Consider the following 16,006-nt stretch of genomic DNA (forward strand, 5'->3'; position numbering starts at 1 on the left):
CTGAGGTCCTTAGCACTCTGGAGAAGGTTTTTGTCCAGGATATCCCTGTACTTGGCCGCATTCATCTTTCCCTCGATTGCAACCCGTCGTCCTGTTCCTGCAGCTGAAAAACACCCCCACAGCATGATGCTGCCACCGCCAAGCTTCACTGTGGGGACTATATTGGACAAGTGATGAGCAGTGCCTGGTTGTCTCCACTCATACCGCTTAGAATTAAGGCCAAAAAGTTCCATCTTGGTCTCATCAGACCAGAGAATCTTATTTCTCACCATCTCAGAGTCCTTCAGGTGTCTTTTAGCAAACTCCATGCGGGCTGTCGTGTCTTGCACTGAGGAAAGGCTTCCAACAGGCCACTCTGCCATAAAGCCCTGACTGGTGGAGGGCTGCAGTGATGGTTGACTTTCTACAACTTTCTCCCATCTCCTGACTGCATCTTTGGAGCTCAGCGAAAGTGATCTTTGGGTTCTTCTTTACCTCTCTCACCAAGGCTCTTCTCCCCCGGTAGCTCAGCTTGGCCGGACGGCCAGCTCTAGGAAGGGTTCTGGTCGTCCCAAATGTCTTCCATTTAAGGATTATGGAGGCCACTGTGCTCTTGGGAACATTAAGTGCAGCAGAAATTTTTTTGTAACCTTGATCAGATCTGTGCCTTGCCACAATTCTGTCTCTGAGCTCTTCAGGCAGTTCCTTTGACCTCATGATTCTCATTTGCTCTGACATGCATTGTGAGCTGTAAGGTCTTATATAGACAGGTGTGTGGCTTTCCTAATCAAGTCCAATCAGTATAATCAAACACAGCTGGACTCAAATGAAGGTGATCTCAAGGATGATCAGAAGAAATGGAAAGCACCGGAGTTAAATATATGAGTGTCACAGCAAAGGGTCTGAATACTTAGGACCATGTGATATTTCAGTTTTTCTTTTTTAATAAATCTGCAACAATTTCAAAAATTATTTTTTTGGTCTGTCAATATGGGGTGCTGTGTGTACATTAATGAGCAAAAAAAATTAATTTAAATGATTTTAGCAAATGGCTGCACTATAACAAAGAGTAAAAAAATTGAATGGGTCTGAATACTTTACCACTGTGAATTACGATCCTATGGTTTACCCACTTTTATTCCCTTATGGAGACATTGGCTGGCACAAAGATTTACAACATATTCCAGATTAAAAGAACTGCCAAGCGAGTAAGGCTTACTCAATGCCAATTTTACGCGTACAGATTAGCAGTGAGGAATACATTTAGTATTTTGCACTCCAGCAGCGAACTATTCCAATAGTACGTCATAGATGCGTATGTTAAAACAGGACGTGCATCAACAGATCAACAAGATTTGCGTGTGGAACAGTACAAAGGACTGTCAGACGCACAGCAAGTAAACACTGAAATTAATGTACGTGTAGGCAAAATGATCGTATTACTGTCCACATTTCCAGGAAGTCCAAGATACATGCAACAAAACTAGCAGGATGCCATGGCCATAGTACGTAAATTCGGACAGCCTCATTTATTTATCACTTTCACATGTTGTCCTGCTTGGCCGGAAATTCTACATGCACTGTCAGATACCCAAAGACCGGAGCACAGACCTGATATTGTAGTACAAATCTTTTGGATTAAGCTGCAGGAGTTACTTAGACATTCTACAACAACATCTTTTTGAGGTTGTTATTGATTATATTTACGTAATCGAATTTCAGAAGCGCGGCCTACCTCTTACCCACGTGCTGTTTACTCTTCACAATAATTCTAACAGCCAGTCTTCAGCCATGGTCAGTTGTACGTGGCTTATTCACAACTGCGCCTTTCAAAAAATATTTATTTATTCTTGATCTGTGAATTTCTTTCTCGGCGTTTTCCGTTCCTATTCTTACAACGCCTTATGCTATGGCGGACTTCGGCTAGTTTAGAAATATTTCTGCTTTTGCTATTTATTGAAATGCTTAACACTCTTTTGTTGTTTTCATTATATTTTGCCCTTTCTCCCCTTCAGTTTATCTTAATGACAGCAGAGCAGATAAGCTGACACACACTGAATAATCAAAGGCAGAAAGTTCTTTAGCATCAGACCCTTAGTAAATAATGGATTAATTAAACAATTAAAACACCTAGAAAAGTAGAATAAAAAACACAATGAAAATATTGTTAAAAAGAAAAAAATAAAACTTTCCCCGTATAACTGTTTGGTACATTTTAATATATAATTTATTTTTTTAAACCAAACTTGGTTTTCTAATTTCTATATTGTTCCCAAAACACTTAACTTGGGAAATCACAGTTCACTTAATTAGCTCAAGAGAACAATTAAAAACAGAAGCTGGTTGGGACAAAAACCTGCAGCCACAGTGTGCCCCCAGGATCGAGGTTGGGAAACACTGCTTTAGAACACAGTTTTGCACAGCAAATGCATATATACCATATGTATAAAGAAATAACTTGGACTTGAAGAATACCTAACTTTTAAAAGTGCTGCAGGATCTGTATTATATATTCCTTATATGAACACATCGAGTGCTATGTCTACATACTTGCCTTATTTCATTAACTTTGGGTCTGCAGCTCCACCAAGGCTGTCGTTTACTGAAAATACCAAAATGTTGGTACCGTTTGGTTTTAAAAACTGGGTTTTCCAGTACTGGGGTTTCTAACTGTGTAATTGTAGAGTATGACTAATAGCTTTGTCACAGAGTTGTGTGGAGTGTTCCTTTGACTTCATGCAGTAGTTTGTACTGAGAAACTGGCTGATCAACAGTTGGACCTTCCAGATGCAGATATTTGTTTCTACTTTGAGAAACCTCCATTTGTCTAATTGTGTGACTTCTGAGAACCAGTTGACTGCACAGTTAATGATATAGGCTTGTCATGGTGCAATATGAATACATGGGTGAGCAAATATTTTATGCATGGTTATTGTAGTATGTTGAAGTAAATGTTAAAATGAAAGCAAATAGGCATATTTTTCATGCTATGTTACTGTATGACATTGAATCAGTAAACTTGACAGACATCATTGATAAAACTCTCCAGCCAACCATTAGGAAGAAAATTAAATTGCTTGTGAAAGGAAATGAATGCAGTCTATCAAACTATATTTTATACTTTTTATTTAAAGTATCATCTGTGTGCTTCCATGTAATAGTGTGCGTCTTAAATATTTTTTTTTCTTTCAACGCTTGATTGAACTTTGTATTTAGGTGGTTGTAGTGTTTTTGTTGTATTAAATAAGCAAATGCTCAGAATATACACACTCTTGTCATGGTGTTATGTAATATAAGTAAAACAGTTAAGCTAACCTTACCTGCATTAACTGGTAGGTTAAAACCTTTAAATTCATAATGTAGTTTCATGTTCAGATTATTTTAAATTCATTTTTTACCGTCTGTAAAATGACTTTTCTAAGGTTATTATTTACCAATGTATTTAGTATGTGTGGTACTAAATTTTTCTTCCTTTGACAGTATGGTTACATTTCTTGTCATAGTAATCATTCCAGCATTTTCTTTAGATTGGACAGTCTGCTTGCTTTCAGAAATACTGTGCTTAGCTTTATCAGTAGGCACTCAAAATCTCGATAGAAATGTTCCTAATGATAATGATTGTTTGCTTGTCATGTTGGCATAGTGACGGGATGTGTACACTTGCAAGTAGGCAAGACAGCCTGAATACCAGGATGTGAATTAGTGAGATTACAATGAAACCATTGCAGTTTGTTGTCTTGTGTTAAGGGTTTGCTCAGGATTGTACTTGGAGCAAAGCTAGTTGAAAAAAAACTTGTGAAGCATTATGGCAGGCTGCACCTGCTCTAAAACAGAATACGCCAGTGAGTCAGTAAGGGAGGGGTTCCACAAATTCCGGTTTTCATAGTAAAAGTAAGAAATCATTCATCATACTAAGGTGTGACAGTTTAACCTTGGTTCAGAGTTTAATTTCTGTATTGAGGAAATAAAAATACAGGCTAGACTGAGATTCTGCACCCTTGTTACTAACTAAAAAGTAGAATTATAATTGGTTAATTTGTAAAATGTCCATTAAAAGCAAGCTTGTAGATTCTGCTTTTTTTTAATAAATCATCAAAAGTCAAAACACACTTTTGTCATAAGTTTTAGCTGCTGCCTATAAATCTGAGGTTATAATGAATTATACACATCTCATTTTGAAGTCTGTTTTATTTCCTTTTTGATGCATTCTACACCGTTTTCTAGGTAGAGCAATAATTCTTACTTAGTAGCAAAGCGCTGATCAGGTCTTTTTTTTTTTTTTTTTAAAAGGCCGAGCACCAATTTCATGTTACTTGAGTGTCCGATTCCAATTTTTTTTTATCCCTTTAAAAACTTTTTGTACTAATCTCCTGCATAACCAGACAAATAGAAGTCTTATGTTCTATATTAAAGTGTATTTTTTATAATTAAACTATAGACCATAGGTGTTAACTGTTCATTTTTTTAAACAGATTAAATTATGTTGACTTATTGTTCAGTAACTATAAAATACTAAAAAGAACCAAATCTCCTTGAAATACATTTTTAACTAGTAAAATGTGCACAGAAATATTCACCCATAATACATATGACATAAAAGAAAATGAAGTGCCTCTCATAATACAAGACTTTAGTTTTCACATTTCTCTAACCATTAAAACATGTATGTATGTAATATAGCATGCATATATAGATATAGGTAGATATAGAGATATATAGATAGTGTGTGTGTGTGTGTATGTATATATATGTGTGTGTGTATATGTATATGTATGTGTATGTATGTATGTATGTATGTATGTATCTATACTAATAAAAGGCAAAGCCCTCACTCACTCACTCACTCACTCACTGACTCATCACTAATTCTCCAACTTCCCGTGTGGGTGGAAGGCTGAAATTTGGCAGGTTGATTCCTTACAGCTTCCTTACAAAAGTTGGACAGGTTTTATATCGAAATTCTACGCGTAATGGTCATAACTGGAAGCAGTTTTTCTCCATTTACTGTAATGGAGATGAGCTTCAACGCCGTGGGGGCGGAGTTTCGTGTGACATCATCACGCCTCCCACGTAATCACGCAGTACATAGAAAACCAGGAAGACCTCAAAAAAGCACTCAAGAAAACATGCATTATATAATTGAGAAGGCAGCGAAACAATAAGAAGCGAGTTCTGCTACTTCGGAAACAAAGCACGATGTAAACCTACACTTTAAATTAAGTTCATAGACAGGCTGCCGCTGGCGTTTGTAATTTAGTGCCTGCCCATATAAGGCCATCCGTCAGCGGCAATCCAATAGCAAACTGCCACGGGTAAATATTCACGGGTGAAGGACTGTGCTTATGGAGAGGAAGATGAGATGGTCAGGGTGGTGTTTGACACAAACTCAGCGAAACTGCCGGAGAAAGTTTTAAGTGCCAGGACTAAGGTAACATTAAATAAAGCTATGGACATAGCACGAGATGGCACCAGCACAGCTGGGAACCTTCGATGCAAGTACACCGAGTGGCTCACGTGAACTGACGCAGTGCACAGATAAAAGCAACAGTTCCAAAGAGCTGAACAAAACCGAATTACTCAATTGAAAAGGCAGCAAAAATATGAAGCGCCTGATAAGCATATTCATAAATGCAGCTACTGTGGAAACAAAGCACACGGTGGAAAAGTGAATGTCCCGCTAAAGGAAGACAGCGTAAAAAAAAAAACCCGTGCATGCAGTTTGTCACATCACAGATAAAAGGAAGGCGAGCTGTTTATTGATGCAGTAAGGAACTAATCGATGAATGAAACCTCTTATCTTTACAACGATTGACAAACACGGAATGTAACTTGAACACATCGTACAAATACGAGCCTGATTGAAAGAAATAATGATAATCAAATCCTTGATGACAGCAACATTCAATAACACTCACAAAACAATTACTGTATATTGACAATCATGTTACGCTATTTTTAAAATGTTCCCTTTTCTTTTCATAACTTCTACTTCTCCACTGCGATACACGGTATATATAAAAATGTATATCTATAGCCCGATCTACAATATATACTTTAGCATAGACAAGCGGTGGCGCAATTGTAGAGTCTTGCCTCTAACGCCGACATTCGAGGTTCGATTCCCGAGAGGGGATGTACTGACTATGTACGCGAGCTACCCAATTCATTTTACCTTCCCATCTCCTTGGTTTGGGACGTATGAAAAAATATTAGGTTAACGCAGAATCATGTTACGTTATTTTAAAATTTTCCCTTTCTTAGCACAAGCACAGTTGAGAAGCTTGATGCATGTACTCCATAACGCGTTAAAAATAACGCATTTAATCACACTTTCAATTCCAAGCAAACGGGAACTTTTGTCAATGCATGATTTCCTGGTACATCCATTACACTGATGCACACATCACAGCTACAAAAATGTTAGAGTCGGAATAAAGCGCGTTCCTACGACTGATCATTTCGACTACCTGAGCGAAGCCTTGATAAAAGCATGGTTTTGTGCACACTGAAAAGCAAGCAAAATTAGATGCATTACAGAAAGCGGACTTTGTGGCTCTTACTGGGGATCATTGGACTTCCGTGACCGTTAGTAATTCTAAATACATCTAATTACAAAATGTTCAATGATCACACTGTTTTAGCCTAATGTACAAAATAATTTTGGCTAATGTTACTCAGAGTTTAAAGAGTAAGCTGGTCAAATTACCTTTTATGTTTCTGACTTATTTTTTAAGAAGAAAAACTGCACTTTATGGTGAAATTTTGGTTATTATTATTTAAAGACAATACTATTCTGAAAATGTACTTAAAAGTACTTAAACTACCACTTTATTTTTTTTTTAAGTCTGCCCAATTTTAACCAGGGATGATATTTTTGTTTCTGTTTTGAATTCAAATGCAGTTTAAAAGCTTTTTTCAGAAATTAAAACAGCTTCAGTTTACAATATTCATGTCCATGTCTATTATTTGATTCTGTAAGCCCACTAAAACCGTTTTAAATAAAAAAAAATTTGCGATTTGGGGCAAATTTACGTAAGCGATTACATACGATTAATCAAGATTAATTCTTACACAGCCTCTAATTAATTGGATTAATTTTTTTAATCGAGTCCCACCCCTAATATATATATGTAGATATATATATGTAGATTTGTATATATATGTGTATATACAGTATATATGTAGATATGTATATGTGTATATACAGTATGTGTATATATGTATATATATGTATGTGTGTATATGTATATATATATATATATATATATGTATATATATATATGTGTATATATGTATATATATGTATATATGTATATATATGTATATATATATATGTATGTATATATGTATATATGTATATATATATATATATGTTTATATATATATATATGTTTATATATATGTGTCTGTGTGTGTGTGTGTATATATATATATATATGTATATATGCCAGCAACACTCATGACAATTATAAAACAATTACATTGTCAATCATGTTCGTTATTATTAAAATGTTTCCTTTTCTTTTTACTTCTCCGCTGCCAATCGCGCTATTTTTGCTATATATATATATATATAGATAGATAGATATAGATATATATAAATAGATAGATATGACAGCAACACTCATATCAATGACAAAACAATTACATTAACAATCATCTTACGTTATTTTTAAAATGTTTGCTTTTCTTTTTCATAACTTCTTTAACACACTACTTCTCCATCTGCCAAGCCTTGGTATTCTACTAGATGTGTATATATAAAAACAAAGCCCTGACTGACTCATCACTAATTCTCCAACTTCCCATGTAGGTAGAAAGCTGAAATTTGACAGGCTTATTCCTTACAGCATACTTACAAAAGTTAAGCAGGTTTAATTTCGAAATTCTACACGTAATAGGTCATAGCGATCGACAAAGCGTCTGCCATGTTGAACTTTCTTATTTATGGCCCCATCTTCACGAAATTTGGTAGGCGGCTTCCCTCGCTAACCAAAACCGATGTACTTACTTATTTGATGGTATGGCGCCACTGTCGTACGCCATATTGAACTTTCAACGTCACTAATTCTCCAACTTCCGTGTAAAGTAGAAGGCTGAAATTTGGTACTTATTTCGGTGGTATGATGCCACTGTCGGCGCCATGTTGAACTTTAGCGGAAACCGATGTACGTTACTTATTTTGTTTGTATGACGACTGTGCGGCCGCCATATTGAACTTTCCAACGTCACTAATTCTCCAACTTCCCGTATAGGTAGAAGGCTGAAATTGGCAGGCTGATTCCTTACAGCTTACTTACATAAGTTTAGCAGGTTTCATTTCGAAATTCTACGTAGCGGTCATAACGGTCAACAACGTCCACCATGTTGAACTTTCTTATTTACAGCCCCATCCTCACGAAATTTGGTAGGTGGCTTCCCTGAGCTAACAAAAACCAATGTACGTACTTATTTTGGTGGTCAGCGCCATAATGAACTTTCTAACGTCACTAATTCTCCAACTTCCCATGTAGGTAGAAGGCTAAAATTTGTCAGGCTCATTCCTTACAGCTTACTTACAAAAGTTAAGCAGGCTTCATTTCGAAATTCTCAGCGTAATGGTCATAGCGGTCAACAAGCGTCCACCATGTTGAACTTTCTTATTTCTGGCCCCATCCTCCACGAAATTTGGTAGAAGTGACTACTCTGTACTAACCCGAAACCAATGTACGCATTTTTTTGGTTGGTATGATGCCACTGTTGGCCGCCATATTAAACTTTCCAACAGTCTTTGTTACTTATGGGCCCATCTTCAAGAAATTTGGTACACGGGTTCCCAACGCTAACTGAATCCTACTTACGTACATATATCGTCTATAGCCTGCAGCTCGGCCACTGTGTGAGGTGGCGTTGGTTCCCCCATCCCAACGCCTCCCGTTGTTGGCTGCCTGCCTATATAAGACCGATCCGTCGCTCCGGTCTCTACATTCCCTTCCTTGCTTAGCCACAGGATTCCGTCTCCCTACTGATAACTACAGCCTTTTGTTTTAATCCACGGATTCTCCGCTGTTTTATTGTTTGTTTTATTACAATTATAGTTATTGTATAGGTATTTTAGACTTACTTTACGTTTCTCAGGTACCCATTTCCTTTATCATTCCAACCCCATTACCATGTCTGCTCGATGTGATCACTTTAGAACAAAAGAACTGTCACTTACCGAGTGGTTTCAGCGCCTGGAGATGGCACCTACCTTTTCCATTCTCTTATTTACATATTGCACGCCCATATCAGGCTCACTCTTGATATCCGGAGGAACATTGTGTCTTCTGACGAGAATTGTACTGAATTTATATCCAAACAAATTGAATTCTTTCTAGAGACAAATACATCCCCTGAGATCTCTGCAGGAACACTCTGGGAAACTCTTAAGGCCTTCTTAAGAGGACAGATTATCTCATATCTTTCCCACAGAAATAAATCCGAAGCGAAGAAAGTAGCAGAGATAAAAGCGAAATTACTAAAATAGATGAAGAACATGCCAGACTACCAAGCGAGACTCTACATAAGAGGAGGCAGGCTCTACATTCAGAATTAAACCTCTTGACAACTAAAGAAACCGAACAACTAATTTACAAATCCAGACATCATTATTATGAACATGGAGAAAGCTAATAAGCTTTTAGCAACAAATTCACAAGCAAGAAGTGCGCGCAATCTCGGTAATTACTAACACGAATGGAGATAAAATCATGAACACAAAAATATAATGTACACTTTTAGAGACTACTATAAATCCCTATATACTACTGAGTTTAAAGAGACAATATACAATCTAATGCATTTCTGGATAAATTACAGATACCACAAATTGGCCTTATTAGTGTGGAGGAACTCGATAAACCTCTGTCATTATCAAAATTACTGGATGCTATAAAGTCACTCCAAGGTGGAAAAGCAGCAGGCCCTGATGGCTACCCTGCAGAGTTTTACAAGAAATTCTCCGCTCAGCTAGCTCCCCTCCTATTAGCAACATTTACAGAAGCCAGAGATAACCAATCTCTTCCACAAACCTTTAAGCCAAGCACTAATCACTGTCTTTCCAAAACAAAATAAGGACTTATATATATGTGTATATATATATATATATATATATATATATATGTGTATATATATATATATATATATATATATATGTGTATATATATATATATATATATATATATATATACATATATATATATATATATATATGTATATATATATATATATATATATATATATATATATATATATGTGTATATATATATGTTTATATATGTCGTGTATATGTGTGTATATATATATATATATATATATATATATATATATATATATATATATATATATATGTAACAACACTCATGACAATTACAAAACAATTACATTGTCAATCATATTACGTTATTATTAAAATGTTTCCTTTTCTTTTTACTTCTCCGTGCCAATACATGGCTATTTTTGCTATATATATATATATATATATATATATATATATATATATATATATATATATATATATATATATATATATATATATGAAACATAGATAGATAGATATGGCAATAACACTCATATCAATGACAAAACAATTACATTAACAATCATCTTACACGTTATTTTTAAAATGTTTGCTTTTCTTTTCATAACTTCTTTAACACACTACTTCTCAGCTAGCGGCCTTGGTATTTATACTCTAGTGTGTGTATATATAAAACAAAAGCCCTGACTGACTCATCACTAATTCTCCAACTTCCCATGTAGGTAGAAAGCTGAAATTTGACGGAAACATTCCTTACAGCATACTTACAAAAGTTAAGCAGGTTTAATTTGAAATTCTACGCGTAATGGTCATAACGGTCGATAGCGCTCTGCCATGTTGAACTTTCTTATTTATGGCCCCATCTTCACGAGAAATTTGGGGGCGACTTCCCTGCGCTAACCAAAACCGATATACCCACTTATTCCGATGGTATGACGCCACTGTCGGCCGCCATATTGAACTTTCAACGCGTCACTAATTCTCCAACTTCCGTGTAAAGTAGAAGGCTGAAATTTGGTACTGGCCCCGGTGGTATGATGCCACTATGCGGCCGCCATGTTGAACTTTTAAGCGAGCCGATGTATGCATTACTTATTTACGTTTTTAGCGACCGACTACTGTCGGCCGCCATATTGAACTTTCCAAACGTCACTAATTCTCCAACTTCCCGTATAGGTAGAAGGCTGAAATTGGCAGGCTGATTCCTTACAGCTTACTTACATAAGTTTAGCAGGTTTCATTTCGAAATTCTACGTAGCGGTCATAACGGTCAACAACGCGTCCACCATGTTGAACTTTCTTATTTACAGCCCCATCCTCCGCGAGAATTTGGTAGGTGGCTTCCCTGAGCTAACAAAAACCAATGTACGTACTTATTTTGGTGGTCAGCCGCCATAATGAACTTTCTAACGTCACTAATTCTCCAACTTCCCATGTAGGTAGAAGGCTAAAATTTGTCAGGCTCATTCCTTACAGCTTACTTACAAAAGTTAAGCAGGCTTCATTTCGAAATTCTACGCGTAATGGTCATAACGGTCAACAACGTCCACCATGTTGAACTTTCTTATTTACGGCCCCATCCTCACGAAATTTGGTAGGCGGCTTCTCTGTACTAACAGCGAAACCAGTATGCAGCACTTATTTCGGTGGTATGATGCCACTGTTGGCCGCCATATTAAACTTTCCAACAGTCTTTGTTACTTATGGGCCCATCTTCAAGAAATTTGGTACCGCGGGGTTCCCAGCGCTAACTGAATCCTACTTACGTATATATATCGTCTATAGCCTGCGGCTCGGCCACTGTGTGAATTAGGCGTTGGTTCCCCATCCCAACGCCTCCCCGCGTTGTTGGCTGCCTGCCTATATAAGACCGTCCGTCGCTCCGGTCTCTATATTCCCTTCCTTGCTGCAGCCTTACAGGATTCCGCGTCTCCTACTGATAACTACAGCCTTTTTGTTTAATCCACGGATTCTCCGCTGTTTTATTGTTTGTTTATTACAATTATAGTTATTGTATAGGTATTTTAGACTTACTTTACGTTTCTCAGGTACCCATTTCCTTTATCATTCCAACCCCCATTACCATGTCTATCGATGTGATCACTTTAGAACAAAGAACTGTCACTTACCGAGTGGTTTCAACGCCTGGAGATGGCACCTACCTTTTCCATTCTCTTTGTTACATATTGCACGCCCATATCAGGCTCACTCTTGATATCCGGAGGAACATTGTGTCTTCTGACGAGAATTGTACTGAATTTATATCCAAACAAATTGAATTCTTTCTAGAGACAAATACATCCCCTGAGATCCTCTGCAGGAATACTCTGGGAAACTCTTAAGGCCTTCTTAAGAGGACAGATTATCTCATATCTTTCCCACAGAAATAAATCCGAAGCGAAGAAAGTAGCAGAGATAAAAAGCGAAATTACTAAAATAGATGAAGAACATGCCAGACTACCAAGCGAGACTCTACATAAGAGGAGGCAGGCTCTACATTCAGAATTAAACCTCTTGACAACTAAAGAAACCGAACAACTAATTTACAAATCCAGACATCATTATTATGAACATGGAGAGAAAGCTAATAAGCTTTTAGCGCAACAAATTCACAAGCAAGAGTGCAAGCATAATCTCGGTAATTACTAACACGAATGGAGATAAAATCATCGAACACAAAAATATAATGTACACTTTTAGAGACTACTATAAATCCCTATATACTACTGAGTTTAAAGAAGACAATATACAATCTAATGCATTTCTGGATAAATTACAGATACCACAAATTGGCGCTATTAGTGTGGAGGAATTCGATAAACCTCTGTCATTATCAGAATTACTGGATGCTATAAAGTCACTCCAAGGTGGAAAAGCAGCAGGCCCTGATGGCTACCCTGCAGAGTTTTACAAGAAATTCTCCGCTCAGCTAGCTCCCTCCTATTAGCAACATTTACAGAAGCCAGAGATAACCAATCTCTTCCACAAACCTTTAAGCCAAGCACTAATCACTGTCTTTCCAAAACAAAATAAGGACTTATTACAATGTGCATCATACAGACCAATTTCACTTCTGAATAACGACGCTAAAATACTCTCTAAAATCATAGCTAGAAGGATGGAGAAAGTGCTCCTCTCAGTAATATCACAAGACCAAACTGGATTTATTAGGGGCCGACACTTATCTTCAAATCTTCGGCGCTGTTTAATGTAATATACTCACCAACTAAATCAAACACCCCAGAAATATTATTATCATTGGATGCAGAAAAAGCATTCGACATGATTGAATGGAAATACCTTTTACTATTTTGGAGAAGTTTGGGTTTGGCCGAACATTTGTGCATGGATTAAATTACTGTATACCAATCCAGAAGCTTCAGTTTGCATCAATAACATTTGCTCAGACTACTTTAAACTAGAGCGTGGCACAAGACAAGGATGCCCTTTGTCACCACTGCTGTTTGCAATTGCCATTGAACCACTGGCAATACATTGTCGAAATACTGATCAGATAAAGGGGATTAGCAGAGAAGGACTGGAACAGAAAATCTCATTATATGCAGATGACATGGTACTGTATATATCGGACCCAGAAAATTCTGTGCCTGCAGTCTTAGCAGCACTCACAGAATTTCAAAAGCTCTCTGGTCTCAGAATTAATCTGAATAAAAGTGTACTCTTTCCGGTGAATTCGCAAGCATATAATATTAGATTAGACACCCTTCCTTTTATCATTGCAGAACAGTTTAAATACCTCGGGGTAAACATCACAAGTAAACATAAAGCTCTTTATCAACAAAATTTCGCGTGTATGGAAAAAATTAAACAAGACTTGCATAGATGGTCAACCTTCTTCATCTCACACTAGCTGGAAGAATTAACACTGTTAAGATGAATATTCTTCCTAAGCTCCTTTTTATTTCAAAACATACCAATATACATTAATAAATCGTTCTTTAAGCAATTAGATTCAACAATAACCTCATTTATTTGGAATTCTAAACATCCACGCATCAAAAGCGACCCTACAAAGACAAAAGGCAGAAGCGGCATGGGCTCTACCTAACTTCCAGTTTTATTACTGGGCGGCAAATATACAGTCGATAAGAACCTGGACACAAATAGAAGAACATACACAGGCATGGACCGCAATAGAAGTAAAATCCTGCAGTACTTCTTTGTATTCCTTGCTTTGTGCTCCAATAAACACGCGTTATCGGCAATACACTAATAACCCAATTGTGCTCCACTCACTTAGAATCTGGAACCAATGTAGAAAGCATTTTAAGGCGGAGAAGCTTCTTTCTGTGGCACCCCTGCAAAAGAACCACCTCTTTCAACCCTCACAAACATATGCAGTTTTTAATATCTGGAAAAAATTTGGAATTAACTTGCTTAGAGATCTTTATATAGACAACGTCTTTGCATCCTATGAACAATTACATTCCAAATTTAACATTCCAGCTACAAATTTCTTTCACTATCTTCAAATCAGGAACTTTGTTAAACAGAACCTTCCAGATTTTCCTCATCTTGCACCCTCATCCACGCTGGAAAAATTATTGCTCAATTTCAAGGAGTTAGACTCCATCTCTACAATATATAAAATCCTTTTACAATCCCTTCCTTTCAAAGATCCAAGAGGACACTGGGAAAATGACCTCTCAATTAATATATCAGAAAAGGAGTGGAAAGTAGCAATGCAGAGAATTCACTCAAGCTCCATATGCAAAGCATACAATTATACAACTCAAAATTATATATCGAGCACATCTGTCTCGACTAAAACTCTCAAAATGTTTCCAGGGCATGATCCAACCTGCGAGCGCTGCAAACAAGCCCCAGCCTCACTAGGTCACATGTTCTGGGCCTGCTCCAAATTAACATTATTCTGGACAAAAATTTTTAATTACCTCTCAGACAGTCTTGGACTCACAATCCCTCCTAACCCATTAACAGCTGTGTTTGGGGTTCTTCCAGAGGGTCTTAAAGTGGAGAAAGACAAACAAATTGTGATTGCATTCACTACACTGTTGGCACGCAGACTTATTCTGATAAACTGGAAGAACCCAAACTCTCCTCTTTTAAGTCAGTGGGAAACTGATGTGTTATATTATTTAAAATTGGAAAAATCAAATACTCAGTTAGAGGATCTGTGCAGACTTTTTCAAAACATGGCAGGATCTAATCAGTAATATTTTGAAATGATTTTATGCACAGAGAATTTGTTGATTTAGGTATTTTTAAAAGCCTTAAATTTTACACACTCTGGCTTGCTCTCTCTCTCAAGGGTGGGGATCGATCTGTTCTTAGCATAATTCTTTTTTTTTTGTAAAAACTTGATTGCTATGTATTGATTGTAATAAAATTAATAAATAAATAAAAAACAACAAAAAAAAAAAACATTGTGTCTTATGTATTGAATGACTGGGATAGGTTCAAGGTGTGGACTGATGACAATTATTAGGAGATAATTATACTACACAGGAGCACTATAAAAGTGAAATGCTTAAGCCCTTTACCTATGGTTCTGCATGTGTGTGTGAGTTGATGGCTGCCAAACAGAATTGTTCGGTTGTTGCTTTCTGGCATGTACGAAATGGCCAAATATTTTACACCTTTCGACAACCGCCAATGCCTCTTAAACATCTTAGATTCACAGGTGCCGATTTCAGTAGTGGACACTTTGATGTTTGCGAATGTTTAAACTCTCAAAAGCTGGATGTGATGTATATATATATATATATATATGTATATATATATATATATATATATGTATATGTATGTGTGTATGTATATGTGTATATATATATGTATGTGTATGTGTGTATATATATGTGTATATATATATGTTAATGTGTGTATATATATGTGTATATATATATATATGTATGTGTGTATATATATGTGTATATATATATATATGTATGTGTGTATATATATGTGTATATATATATATATGTA

The 16,006-nt window shown here is 36.5% G+C and overlaps 1 protein-coding gene across 6 annotated transcripts in view; it reads left to right on the plus strand.

Moving 5' to 3' along the window:
* LOC120541395 (A-kinase anchor protein 13-like) overlaps positions 1–16,006 on the plus strand; it is a 300,746-nt gene that overhangs the window by 51,703 nt on the left and 233,037 nt on the right. The gene's annotated exons all lie outside the window — the stretch shown is intronic.

This window comes from Polypterus senegalus, chromosome 12, assembly GCF_016835505.1.
Source record: "Polypterus senegalus isolate Bchr_013 chromosome 12, ASM1683550v1, whole genome shotgun sequence".
NCBI classification, from domain to species: Eukaryota; Metazoa; Chordata; class Cladistia; order Polypteriformes; family Polypteridae; genus Polypterus; species Polypterus senegalus.